General features: G+C 48.7%; 1 protein-coding gene across 3 annotated transcripts in view; it reads left to right on the top strand.

Annotated features, from left to right (window-relative positions):
• The window catches only part of LTBP2 (latent transforming growth factor beta binding protein 2), a 73,720-nt gene that overhangs the window by 20,291 nt on the left and 40,695 nt on the right, over positions 1–12,734 (top strand). The gene's annotated exons all lie outside the window — the stretch shown is intronic.

The following is a 12,734-nucleotide window of genomic DNA, read 5'->3' as shown; positions in this document are numbered from 1 at the left end:
ATTCTTTCTCCTGGAAGCAAAGGATGAGAACAGCAGGGAGCAAGCAGGAGGCAGGATCTTGTGTGTGTGGCAGAGGTTGCTAGATGGAGAAAGTACATTTCCCCCCTTTTGAAAATTGACCGAAACCAGCTCCCGTTCTGGTTGCAGTCAAATATCTGACATGGTCCATTGCAAAGGAGAGTGGAGCCCATGGCTGGATGTAAAGCTTTCCACCCTGGGGTGGCCACTCGAAATATTACATTGAGAACTGTGGCTTGGCAAAATCAGCTTGATTAGCTTGCTGTCATTGAGGAATAGCAGATGAAATGAAAGTTCATTGCAAGATCACTTGTTTTATAAAGATACTGCTTCAAACAGAGACAGATTTGTCTTAATTGTTAAAGCAGGATCTGGAGCCTGCTGTCTTGCGAGCTTTGAACTTCCCACATTTATGAGAAAAAGGGGAGCTTTCTTACTGCCTTATTTGGGTTGCTACTGAGTGTCCAGGACTGTTTGTCCACAATATGTGTAGTATGAGGAGGAGGTCTATATTAGCCATACTGAACACACCTGCTCTTCTGCTCACTTACGACTGTCACTCACTTTACATTTATGAGGATTACAGTTTATTGATACACAAATAGCAGAGAAAATGAAAGCTGACCGTGGCTGAGAAGCCCTCCCTTTGTAAGTGCACTCCCATTGCATGGGCCGCGGCAGGTTTTCTACTTTGCTTGGGATGGGACCAGCCCAGGAGATCCATAGTACATCACGTTGAATTCCTGCGGTAAAACACTGGTGCCAACCTTGACTTCTGCCACTGTGGTGTCCTTATGCTCATTACTTGAATGGCATATTTTCCCAACACAGATAAGCCCTAATTGCAGCTTTCTAAGGTGCTTCCCTTTGGCAGTATAGTTTTCACAATGTGGCCAAGCATTTACATTCCTAGATCCAGAGCCAACTTTGAGTAGATATCTGAGACCTTATTAAAAAGTTGAAACTAAAAAGCTGGTGCCAGTCTGTGTGAGAATATGTGAAAAGAGATTCCACTCAGGGCAATGAGATCTCCATAAGCTCCAAATCTCGACCCCTCTCCTGCTTTGACGTAGTTGAAAACCCTTGGCAAGCTGGCTGGGAAATCTAAAGGAAAAACTCAAGCTACCCACGAGGAGCATAAATGTCATTTTTCTTACATAAAAATACTTCTATTTTTAAATTACATGATATACCTTCTCTAGCCTGGCACCAGATACAGTTGCTCTACTTTCTAGTGTTTTAAAGCTGTCAGCACCATTCTGGTGTATGTGTTTTATGTATTTACTTTCTAAAGGGGCTGCATACACTTCAGAGCAGCAGGAGGATAACTGGCTTCCGAGGCTCCTTTTAAACTCCAAATATGGTCTTTATATTAGGCCTGGTTCTTCTGCACCTCCTTGGGAGCCATTCCTGTAGCTTAATTCAGCCTCTAGGCTTTGGGAGAAAACGTTCAAACACATTTTTCCTTCTAACTGAAAGAAAAATGCTGCTACTGTCACCTTAGTCTGAGACTACATGCAAGAGAGCAGAGTGCAGGGCAAATGCATTGTACATGTGGTAGGTGAGGTAGTACAGAAAATCCAGTTTATAGCCTATTTTATATACTATACATATATCATTTGGGACATTTATGACAATACAATTTATATAGCAGTTGTATAAAAAAGAAAGATGTTAGAAGAACACTAAAGCCACATGATCAAATGCTAGAGAGTTTTTCCCTAATGCCTGAATTAGGATTGTCATCCAGCTTGCTTTCAGCTCCCTTGTGCATATGGATTATGCTGCAGTTTCTCATACCTGACCATATGCTGCCTTATTTGGTTTAAGCTGGTACTTAAGCAAAATCAAAGCTGTTCTCTTTGGTTTCAAGTGTTTTCCATAAATCACTAAGTGCTGGCAGGACACAAGGGATGAATTGGAGCTGATTTTGTACAAGGAACAGTTGAAATGGAGATGTAGAAGTCTCAATATAAAATACACTTGTTCTCCTCTGCTTTCCTCAGAAACATCCAGAGAAATGCTGCCCTGAGTGCTTGATGCTGGATGGGCTTGGTACCCAGCTCTCTGCACCACTTCATTTTTGTCTCACTTCCATGGAGACTCTCTTCAGCTACATGCAGAAACTAAACATATAGGCAGGAATTAAGAAGAGATTCAGGCTGGAAAAATATTATCTGTTACAGCTGAAGGGAAAAAATCCTCCATGGGAGGAAGAAATCTGGAAGACAGAGAGGCTGAGATTTTGCAGAGTAGGAGTGAACAGCAAATTAGGCAGCAAAGAGTAATGCAGTGTGGCTGCATACGAGAGACCGGCGGTGCTTCAGACTTTGGAGGCAAAAGACCCGAGTCGCATGTTGGTTTTTTTTTTTTTCCTGTGCACCCCAGGGTCTTGCACTGAGTCAAGGTATTTTTTATTGCCAGAAAAGATCTTGACAAATTGGAAGGAATTCTGAGAACTACAAAAGGAGGGAGGGAGCGGAGGGGAATGGTTAACAGACCCACATCTGCAAAACTGAGCCAAATGCTGGCCTTGGAGGATGGGGAGCATACTTGGAGGCTGAGGCTATCTGGAGGGGGCAGACAGGGTGTATTAGGTTGCCTGTAGCCTTGGCAGGGTGGCCATGCTAATTTTTCAGCTACAAGGCTTTCTACAACAGCAAAGTGTCAAACTCTTCCAGGGATGTAATGACAGGTTGATAACGACACTGGAGCTCTGCCTTCTCCATCGCTTTGGAGCTGCACTGCTGAGGAGCTGGAGCCCAGGCGCTGCCAAGGCAGGCACAGCCTTTCTGCCTGTTCCGGATCCCTTCCCACTGGGGTTGCCATGAAACTTGCTCCACCCTGCTGACCCTTGGTGTGGACCCTTGGCCATGTGGGAGAGGTGTGAGAACAGATTCGTGGTCACGGTACCCCTGGAAGTGCTGGTTTTGCCGCCAGGCATCAAGCATACATGGCCAGGAGTGCTCCTGGTCCCCCGCCAGGCTCTAGTCTTCTGTCTAGTGAGCAACTGGAGGGATTGAGCCAGTGCAGAACAGTACAGAATAAAAAATCACTGGGATGCTCATTCCCCCGATCCCTGACAGGGCTGAGACTTTGAAAGTGGGCAGCAAAGTGTCATAACCCAACAGAGCTCTCATGGCTTGAGTGCTGCAGGTGAGGGAATACTATGTGTGGCTGGGGATGGAGAGATGTGAGGAGACCTAACTACATCAAACTTATAGATCCAAAGGTCAGGGCATCCTGCTGGGTGTTCAACCATTATTTTAGTTTAAAATATGTCTTAGATCCACAGTGTTCCCAGGGTGAGTGGGAGACTTCCCAGCACCTCCTGCTGTTGATGAAAAGCCTCCCCTTCTCCAGATGAGAGGGCTACACACATCTCCTCTCCACCCTGTTGCTCTCATGCCCTGTGTGTGTGTGTGTGTGTGTGTGCAGCCTCAAGCTCTCCACCCCACTCAGATGCCTGGGATGAGAGAGGCTTTGCCTGCCCTCTCTATGTCCCGTGTAAAGCGGGGGGCAGGCAGCTGGATCCCCCTGCTCCCCGGGGTGTATGTGGGTGTGAGGATGAATAGGCTAAAGTGTTTTTTCAGGACTTTGAAGTTGGCAGCCTGGTGGAGGGGGTGAGTGTTGCTAGTCAACAAGATGGAAATGAAACTCAAGAGTGCTTGTTTTCTCCCTGCTGTACGGGGGAGACAAGTGACCTCCCCGCAGCCAGTGGTGAGCTTTTCTCTGGCAGACGCCTCTGCAGCAGGTTTCATTAGATGAGGGCTGGTTCCTCAGCTTGCAGTTGTTGTGCCTTGTGGAGACAGCGGGCCCTTTGGGCTGGAGATCTCTGTGCTTGTGGGCACAAGGTCAGGTTGATACGTTGTTCTCTCCTCTTGTGTGCCTCTGCCCCAAATGCAGGTCCTTCCCCTGCCAGGCAGGGCCCTGGTCCTCACTGTACTGCAGAGCACAGGGAGGAGGAGAGGGGTGGTGGAGGCATTGCCATGGCTGGTGGTGGTGGTTGAACCCTTGTGGGATGGTCACATTGCACGGTGGACAACTCAGCTCTCCAACTGTGCCAGCATCTTACACCCGTTTTTGTAATGGTGCAAAAGCTGTGGCCGTGAGGTGATGTCTGTCGTAAGATGGTGGCACTGATGGAGACCTTCATGTGACAGCAGCTGTTAGGACACTTCTGGGTGGGTCTCTTCTCACCAAAGCATGAGAGTGGCTGTGTGACTGCATCTGGCAGCAGTGCCGTGCCCGTTGATTGTGCTGTTGAGCACCAGCCCCTGCATGCAGGCAGGGGAGCCAACTGGAGCAGCTTTCTCACTGATTCAGCCCGATGGAGCGTGTGGCTGAGCTGGGGAGAGGAGGGCTGCACAGCTGCCCATCGTGCCTGCCACTTACCACACACACCACAGGCCAGCCTGAGCAGTTCTGCCAGAGGGGTGGTAGCTCTCCTGGACTCCATCTCCCTCTAAATCCCTGGTTTAGTCTATGGAGTGTGCAGGGTTTGGCCCAGCTGTGGCATTTGTAATCGAGTAACCTGGCCTGGTTCCTCTGCTGGCTCCACTTGAAGCTCAGAGCGGTTGCAGGCTGCATTTTGATTTTTCTGGGAGGCATTGGCCCACACTTCGGCTCCGGAGACAGGCAGATTGCAAACAGCTCTTCATCATGCTTGGCATTTGGAAATAATGCTTCTGGCCATTTTATGGATCAGCACTGAGGTCTGATGGATCCGACCAGGGGCTCCGTAGCTTCTCCTGGTGACAGCCTGGTGCTGTGCCCTTGTGCAGGTCACGTTTCTGCAGCCTTGCTGGTCCAGGCAGGTGCTGTTCCCATGCTTGGAGAGCTGGACTTCTTCCAGGGAGTCAGTTGCTCACTCCCTAATACATGAGAGCAAAGAAGAGCACTCGCAGAGAGGCAGGTGGCATGTGTGGCACGTGTGGCAAGGGAAGGGCATTTAATGTCAGCAGAGAGCTGTGCGGAGACATGTGAGCAGCCACTTTGGCTAAGGAGCAAATTAGGCCCCCAGAGACTGGTTAAAAAGAACCTGTTAGCTGTCTGTGTGCTTAAAGAGGTTCACTTATGCAGTGTCTGGCAACTCCTGAGCAGATAAAAATAGAGTTCACAGTCCATCTTCTTCTCCGTCCTTGTTCTCATGCACTATGTGGCTGGCTGGGAGCCAGCTCAGGTGGCCCTACAGCACTGGCACTGCTTTGAGGGCCAGAGGAAGGAAGATGCCAGGTTGGTGGAGGGACTGAGCTTGGTGGCATGAAGCAGACACCTGGTGACTTTACTGTCCCGTGGACTTGCACATCTGTTGCTGCTGTTTATAGTGAGAGATCCAGAGAAACCTCGGCCAGCCACTGATGCATATGTCAAGCGGAGCAGGGAGCTGGAGTTACCACTGCAAGGTGACACAGGAGAGATCCCAAAATAAGAGCCATGTGGGCTCTGTGACAGCCCCTTGCTAGCTGTGGTGAGGGGTAGTGGTGGCATCTGGGTGCTGGACTGTTGTGGCTCCTGGGCGCATGCCAGCAGCATTGAGTGTGCATGTGGGGTAGGGAGCCTGACATGTGTTGCTGCCTGTGCAGCCCTGCTTTGGCAGTGCTCCCTGTGCCCAAGGCAAAGGGTGTTGTTAGTGGCACCTCGCCTACAGGAGCTCTCAAGGTCTTGCAAGGGAGGGAGGATTGGGATGAGTCCCATCCTGCTTGCCTGATGACCTGACTGTGTGTGAGCTGTGTCTGTGGCACTACGAGGTATCAGGGGAACATGCAAGGGGACACCTTGACAGCTGAGGTCTGTTGTGGTAAGCCATAGGGTTGCCACTCGCCTTGATGTCCCCGTAATGGTCCAGGTGCCTGTGTCCAGAGTCTCACCTGGCATGAGATCTGGCTGCAGGTGGCTGTGAATCAGGCATGAAGGCACCCAGTCCAGTCATTCCTGTGGCCTTCATGGTACCCAGGTCCTGCTTTGTTCAGCCAGGAAGGTTTCCTGCCTGGGGGACACTGCTGACTGATTTTCCTGGGCAGAAGAACTTCCCTTGCCTTCCACCAAACCCTGGAGAGCAGAGGGCTTCAGACTTCGATGTCTCCCTCACTTTCATAGGGGGTACCAAGGCTGAAGGCAGATGCAGGAGGGACAGTGGGAAGCCTGAAGTGGGCAGGTTTCAGAGCTATCTCTGCTGCTCGTGGGGATAATAAACTGAGCCAGGATTTATGGACATAATGTGGGTGGGATTGAAGTCAGGTGCCTTGCATGGTGTGGTTTCCCCCCTCCTCCCTGAGTCCTAACAGAACTGTCTTCCTTGTCAGCATGCTTGAGAGCTAATTGATAATAAACTTGAGTGCTCTCTAAGCAATGCCTCTCCTGTGCTCCGGGGCCTGCAGACTGAGCCATGAATCCCGTCTGCCTGCTGAGGAACCTGTTCGGAGTCCAAGAAAGGGGAAGTTTCTGGTCTGCGGTCAATTTGTTGCTTTCCAAGGCTGGCTGCTTCTCTCTTCCCCTGTAGACATAGACTCTGGTGTTGAGGCTGCCCATTCTTCTGCAATGCTTTAGTGGAAAATCAGCAACTGCTGAGCATTACAAAGCGGGAAGTGAATCACTGATTTTGGTCCCCGTGGCCCCAAGCGGGGAGGGCATCTAGCCAAAGGGACAGGCAGACGGACAAGACAGACACCGAGTATATTGTTTGGTGTTTAAAAACCAGGGAAGAACCCGCCTGTTGTCCTGGCAGGTTATCAGGGGCTGAGCATGACTCAGCCCCCGTCCTGGCTGAGCCCTTTTGCCTTGGAGCCGTGCGCTCAGGCTGCGGGCTGGAGGAGCTGGGCTGGACGTAGCAGTGCTGCAGCAGCTTCCCTCCGTGGGACCCTGCTCCCTGCCCCACAGGCAGCACGCTGCCTCTCCGGGTGGCTGGAGGCTGTAACTGTGTCCCAGGCAGCAGGCTGGTTTTATTTGGAGAGATGGAGCTTGTTGAGCTCAGGCCCTGGGATGGGGCTTTCTGGACCCTGGGAAGATGGTTCCTTCTCTGAGGGCCGCTCATCTTCATCTTTGTTTTGGCCAGTGCTGTCCCACGCTGTTGTTGCCCTCTGTGGTCTTTATGCTGATGCTCAGCAGGGTGCAGGTTTGTTTCCAGCTGGAAGAGTGATTTTGCAAACCTTATCTGGCCAGCCCTTGCCTTGTTTGGGGTTAGCACCCCTCTCCGCTGACCACAGTGTCCAGGGGCCACCCTCTCCGCAGTGCCTCGGGCCATCCACCCTGCTGTGGTCAGCCAGGTTTTGGCTGGGGTGAGGGCGAGGGAGGTTGGATGAAGAAGCAGAAATACTCCTGTGGCACTTGGCTCTGCTACACAAACACAAAAAACACCATTTCCCAGCTCGCTAGTGATCTGGCCAAAGTCAACAGTTGGATGAAGAGTGGCCGATAGAAGCTAAATCCAGGAAAGACTGAGGTGTTGCTGCTGAGGAGAGGGAAGTGCTTTGAAGTTTGCCACTTTTGCCTCCAGCCCCAAGGAGCATGCCTGGCCTTAGGCCATTAAGAGAAGCCACAGCTGTATACCCACCTGGATTCCCTGTGGCTTTTGCTTACCCAGAGAACCATGATCATCAAAAGTGATCAGAGATTTGAAAAACACTTTCTATACACAGTAGTTTAGAAAAACAGTATTGTCTTCTGGATGCTGTGGTCTTGGTGATTTAGACTTGGTTATTGTGATTCTGTGTACCTAATCTTGAAATTGCAAGCTTTTTTAAAAAAAAATGTAGTTGATTCAGGAAACAGTGGTCCTCATCTTCATTTGTGTGTTTTCCGGGAGCCTGCCAGCTTGGTCTTCTACTTGCTGTCCTCAGTGGGGTGAGAGATACTACTCATCTCCTCTGGGTAGGTAACAGGCACCTTGCAGGTTCATCAGGGACTGGGCAGGAGAGCCATCATATGTGGGGAATACAACATTTTGTACCTTCTCTAGCCTGCTGTCTCTAAAGTAAATATAGAGCAGAGCGTAAGTGGTAACAAAACCTGTTTAAAATAAAACTTTTCTACACAGGCAAAGGTGCAGTGGAAGGTGTACAGATCTGTTGCTGGATGTCATACAGGTGTCATTTGGATCCTGCAGGGATGTGTAGCAATAGAATGTAAGGGACCAAGTCTCCCTTGGTCCTCTTGACTTCTGGCATGTGTCCTCAGAGGCTTATGGAGAGTCCAGGTCCTTGACCTGCACCTCAGAAGAGGGCAGCTACAAGTCCCTTTTGGGCAGTTTTGAACTGTTGCACATGCGGGTCAGACCGTCCGCACAGCTCTCTTCCATCCTGAATCTCTTTTAATTTTAATTAGTACCTAATACCTGTAGGACTGAAACTTTCCATTCTGGTGACTGAGGTCTCTCAGCCAGCGAGCTCTCAGTCATCCACCTGGCAGAGATCAGAAGGAGCACACATGTCCATGCTCCTGGAAGGAGAACCCCGCTCCTCCTACTTTCCCTCCTTGACCTGTGTTTTCCCCTGGACCGCTGTCACCGTTAGCTGGACACCACAGAGGCAGGCACCCCAGGACAGCCCAGAAGGAGAGGTGTCCTAGGAGTCTGCACGCTGTTTCTGCCCCACAGGCTGTGCCTGACACAGAGAAAGCTGTCAGCAGCTCTGACAGATGAAGAGCAGGGAAACCAGCTGCTTGGCAGGCGGTCTCCTATAAAGGAAGAGACCACTGCCTCTTTGGAGAGATCTGTGCTGGCCATGTGCCTGGCTGGAAGAGTGGAAGTGAGTAATACCGTGCTGAGGCAGGCGGTAAGACTGAATGAATGTGAAGCCCTGGGACTTTAAGTATCCTGGAACATAGTGCTTGAGGTGTCAACCTCCTCTGCCTCTTCAGTGCCTCTTCCCTGAGCAGGTGGAGGCATGGAGAGTGGTAGCACATGCTCCCCACTCTGCTGATCTGGAGCCCCATCGGTTTTCTATCCACTCTCCTACCCCTAGGACAGCCACACCAGCAAGAGAACTCGTGGCAATGCAGATCCATGGGAACTGGACAAACTCCAGCCATATATTAAGATCCACCAAATGGTTAGGGGTTGGTAATGCCTTCTGGCCAGGTCTGTACTGATGTGGTGAGCTCAGGTTCTTCTCCTGAGACCCTTCAAGCAAGCCAGTCCCCATCTGCCCAGTGTGCACTGACTGACAGTTTGGAGGGGAAAAGCTCTGTTTTGTATTCCCTGACTATGAGCCAGCCTCTTGGCGTGACTTGGGGATGGATTGGGACTGACAAACTGAGATGGAAAGATGCCTTTTGCCATTGATTTCTGTGGCCTGGGGTAGGATGGTGTTACTCAACTCAGTCCACAAATCCCAGAGCTCATCCGCCTAGAATAGAACCAAATAAACAAATTAATTCAAAGCAAACCTGCCTCCCCCTGCTGTGACACACACTGGAATGCTTTGCCAACAGGATCTCAGTAGGATGGCTTTTCCTCAAGTGTTGCAAGCCATGGAGTAACATTCCTCCTCCTTTTTTTCCTTGTGAAGTTGGCACTGCCCCTTTCAGTAAGCACATATAATCCACTTCTCTTTGTAACTGAAATGCTAACGATTATTTTATTTAAAGCCCTTCATATGTTGTTTTTCTGTTGGTTTGTTGTTTTTTGTTTTTTTTTTTTTTTTTACAAAATCTGATGATCCTGGGAATGACAGGAGTTGTCCCTAAAGCCAAGGGGTGGAATTCTTTCAGGCAGTCAATGGGTAGCACCCAGCCAAGCCCTGCTACTTGCACGTAGCATGCTCCCTTCCTCAAGGATAGACACGATGTGAATATTTTCAAGCACAAGAGCTGATATTTCCCTGTCTTATGCCACAGGCCACCTTCAGCTAGCAACTCTTCAGAATTCAGAGATGAACTTGCCCTCAAGTGATCAGCACTAGGACAGTGGGCATTGCTAGGCTGGGGAACTCTCACTTCTTTTACTCGGGGTGCTTCCATCTATGCAGTAAAAGACCTCTGAACTCCATAGCACTATGCTTGGGGTCTTCTAGCAGAGATCAGAGAAAAAACATGCCTGAGCTTCCAGGGCCTGGTAGCTCTTGCCTAGCCTCTCTAGAGCTCCATATGGCTTTTCCTTTGTCACTAACAAAACCAGCAGTAGCACACCAGGTAACAAAGCTGTAGGTAACAGGCACCAGAAGTTCCTTTGCTGGCAGCAGGGCTGAATTAGTAGTTCAGAAATGTATAGGCAGGTCATGCCTGGCTCCCATGGCCATCAGGAGTAGGTGCAGAATCTCAGGAGAGCTTTCTGAAAGAGACTGGTAGGGACTGAGGTAAGATTGAAATAAAGTTCACTTTTCTGTAATTATTCTGGTTAGCCTTGCTGATTATTGAAAAACAAGCACTGTTTGCTGTCCTTATCTCAGTTTAGATCTTGATTTTAACAAGACAACAAATGTTTTTATCAGCATGTAATAATTTAATTATCCATCTGTGCCCTTTGACCAATCTCACTTGCTCTGTCTTCATACCTGAATGACCTGTAGCCAGACTCCTCTCCGAACAGCATAAGAACCTTCAGCCTGCAAAGCTGGGTGTCTGCCCAGCAGCACGTGTTACCTGTGCTGCGTCTTCCCAGTATTCCTGTTCATGCCTTCTGCCAGAAGCTCAGCCCTCATTTTCAAGGTTTTCCTGCATTAGAAGCAATTAGATAATGAGTATCTGGACCAGGAACTTCTGTCTCTGGGATAAAACCATTGATTCTTGGCTTCCTACAGCTCAAGGCCAGAAATGATCAATAGATCAATAGATAAGCCACAGTCACCTCCAGGACAGCATAGATTATGCATCTTTAGTTAGTTATATTTGCACTGTTCCAGTGATATCTCATTTCCCACCAGCACACTTTCCTCTCCTGAAGCGATGGTATTCAGAGCTGGGGAATCCACTACTGGGGTGTTTTATGCAGAAGGAAAACAACTATATTGCTTCACGCGGGCATGATTTCTACTAGGGAATCATTTAGCTTTGGTTTGCAGATGTTGTTTCATGGTTTGCTTTCTTGGTTAGATTACAAGGCTCTTTACACCTGGCGTTTTGTTCCTGTGGAGAAACCTGCGCCCTGTAATCAGAGCACCTCTTCATCTTCTTTTTGTTAAATTGAAGAGATTGAATACTTTAGGTGTCTTACAGAAAGGCATTTTCACCAGCCCTCAAATTATTTTTTCATGTCTTTTTCCATATCCTCTCCAGTTTTTCAACATGCCTTAGAAGATGTGACATGCTTTACATCAGAGCTAGATATGATATTTTAGCATATATACACCCTGCTGTGATGAGGATATTTGGGGAGGCAAAAATATGTCCCTGTTCCTGCAGTATTTCACTGCCCTGATGTCAGGGTATTGAACTGACAGTTCATATTTAATTGCTTGTCATTACCCCCAAAATCTTTTCAGAATTACTGTTTTCCAGGGTCATCTCCTATCTGCAGCTGCTGCCTGCATTCCTTCTTCCTAGAAGTGTAATCCTGCATTTGGCTCTATTAAAATCGCATATTGCTTGGATGGATTTGCCCTCCACGGTGATCCAAACTGTTCTGTGTGATTGCTCTGTTCTCATCACGATACACCACATTGCAAATTTTTGTGTCAGCAGCACACATTATCAGTGTCGATCATATGTTTATTTCAAAATAAAAATATTTATTTCCAGATGAAATCCTTGAATCATGCCAGGGCTCATACTGATCACCCTGGAACCTATCTAATTCCCTCTCCAGCGACAACTGCTTCTTGTGTTCTGTCACACAGCCAGTTTGTTATTCATTTCACATGTGCCTGATTGACATCGTACTGCCATGTTTATTTTTTTATCAGAATATCACGGGCGCTCAGCCTGTTGGTGTGCATGCATGTAATTCTATCAAATTGTGAAAATGGACTCCTTTGACAAGAGTGATTCTCCATAAACCCCGTTGACTTCACCTCACTTCTGTATTTCTTTTCTTTGGTTCCCAATTAATTGACCCGTGCGTCATCTTTTCCATTCTGTTGTTCAGGGCTGATTTCAGGCTCGCTGGCTGAGAGTTACCTTGTGTATTGTGCTTGACCTGTTTGAATACCAGCACAGCATTAGCTCCCTTTCCATCTCCCCGGATCTTACCATTATTCCAAGCTATCCAAGCCAGGAATGTCAGTGAGCCAGAGCTGCTGTCAGCCAACTCTCATTGGATCATCCAGTCCTGTTGGGTTTAGAAATCTGTGTTCTGTGTAGACACTGCAACACCTCCCCTGTGCCGACTGTGACAGGGAAGATGGTAAAAAACATATAATGGGATGGACCTCTCCAGGCGCTTCGGTGGGACAGAGCTAGCCTCTTTGACCCAGCCAAGTCAGAGGTGGAGGTGTTGGACAGAGTATACAGAAGATTGTCCAGTGCTTAAGTTTTGTTGCAGAGGAATCCAAGTCTGGGACTTTCAAAGAAAGCCAAGGATCATATGGGCAGCCAACCTGTTTTGGCCCCCAATGTTCTAATGCCTTTCTCCTTGCAGGTGGCACAGGAAAGAGTGAGGGAGACATTTGCTGATAAGCACAGAGCACCCTCTTGGAGGCTTAGTGCTGCCAGCCAGTCGAAGGGAATGGGAGCAAGTGCAGTAGAACAAGATGTGCTGTTTTTCTGGTTTAATGCAAAGAGCTCTGCCTAGAGGGCTACATGGCTTTATAAAAGAGTATAAGTGTGACATTGTGAGCTGGATG

The sequence above is a fragment of the Tyto alba genome, unplaced genomic scaffold (genome assembly GCF_018691265.1).
Source record: "Tyto alba isolate M040663 unplaced genomic scaffold, T.alba_DEE_v4.0 Super-Scaffold_18, whole genome shotgun sequence".
Classification (NCBI taxonomy): domain Eukaryota; kingdom Metazoa; phylum Chordata; class Aves; order Strigiformes; family Tytonidae; genus Tyto; species Tyto alba.
The sequence above is the reverse complement of the archived record's forward strand: the minus strand, read 5'-3'. Positions and strand labels throughout refer to the sequence as shown.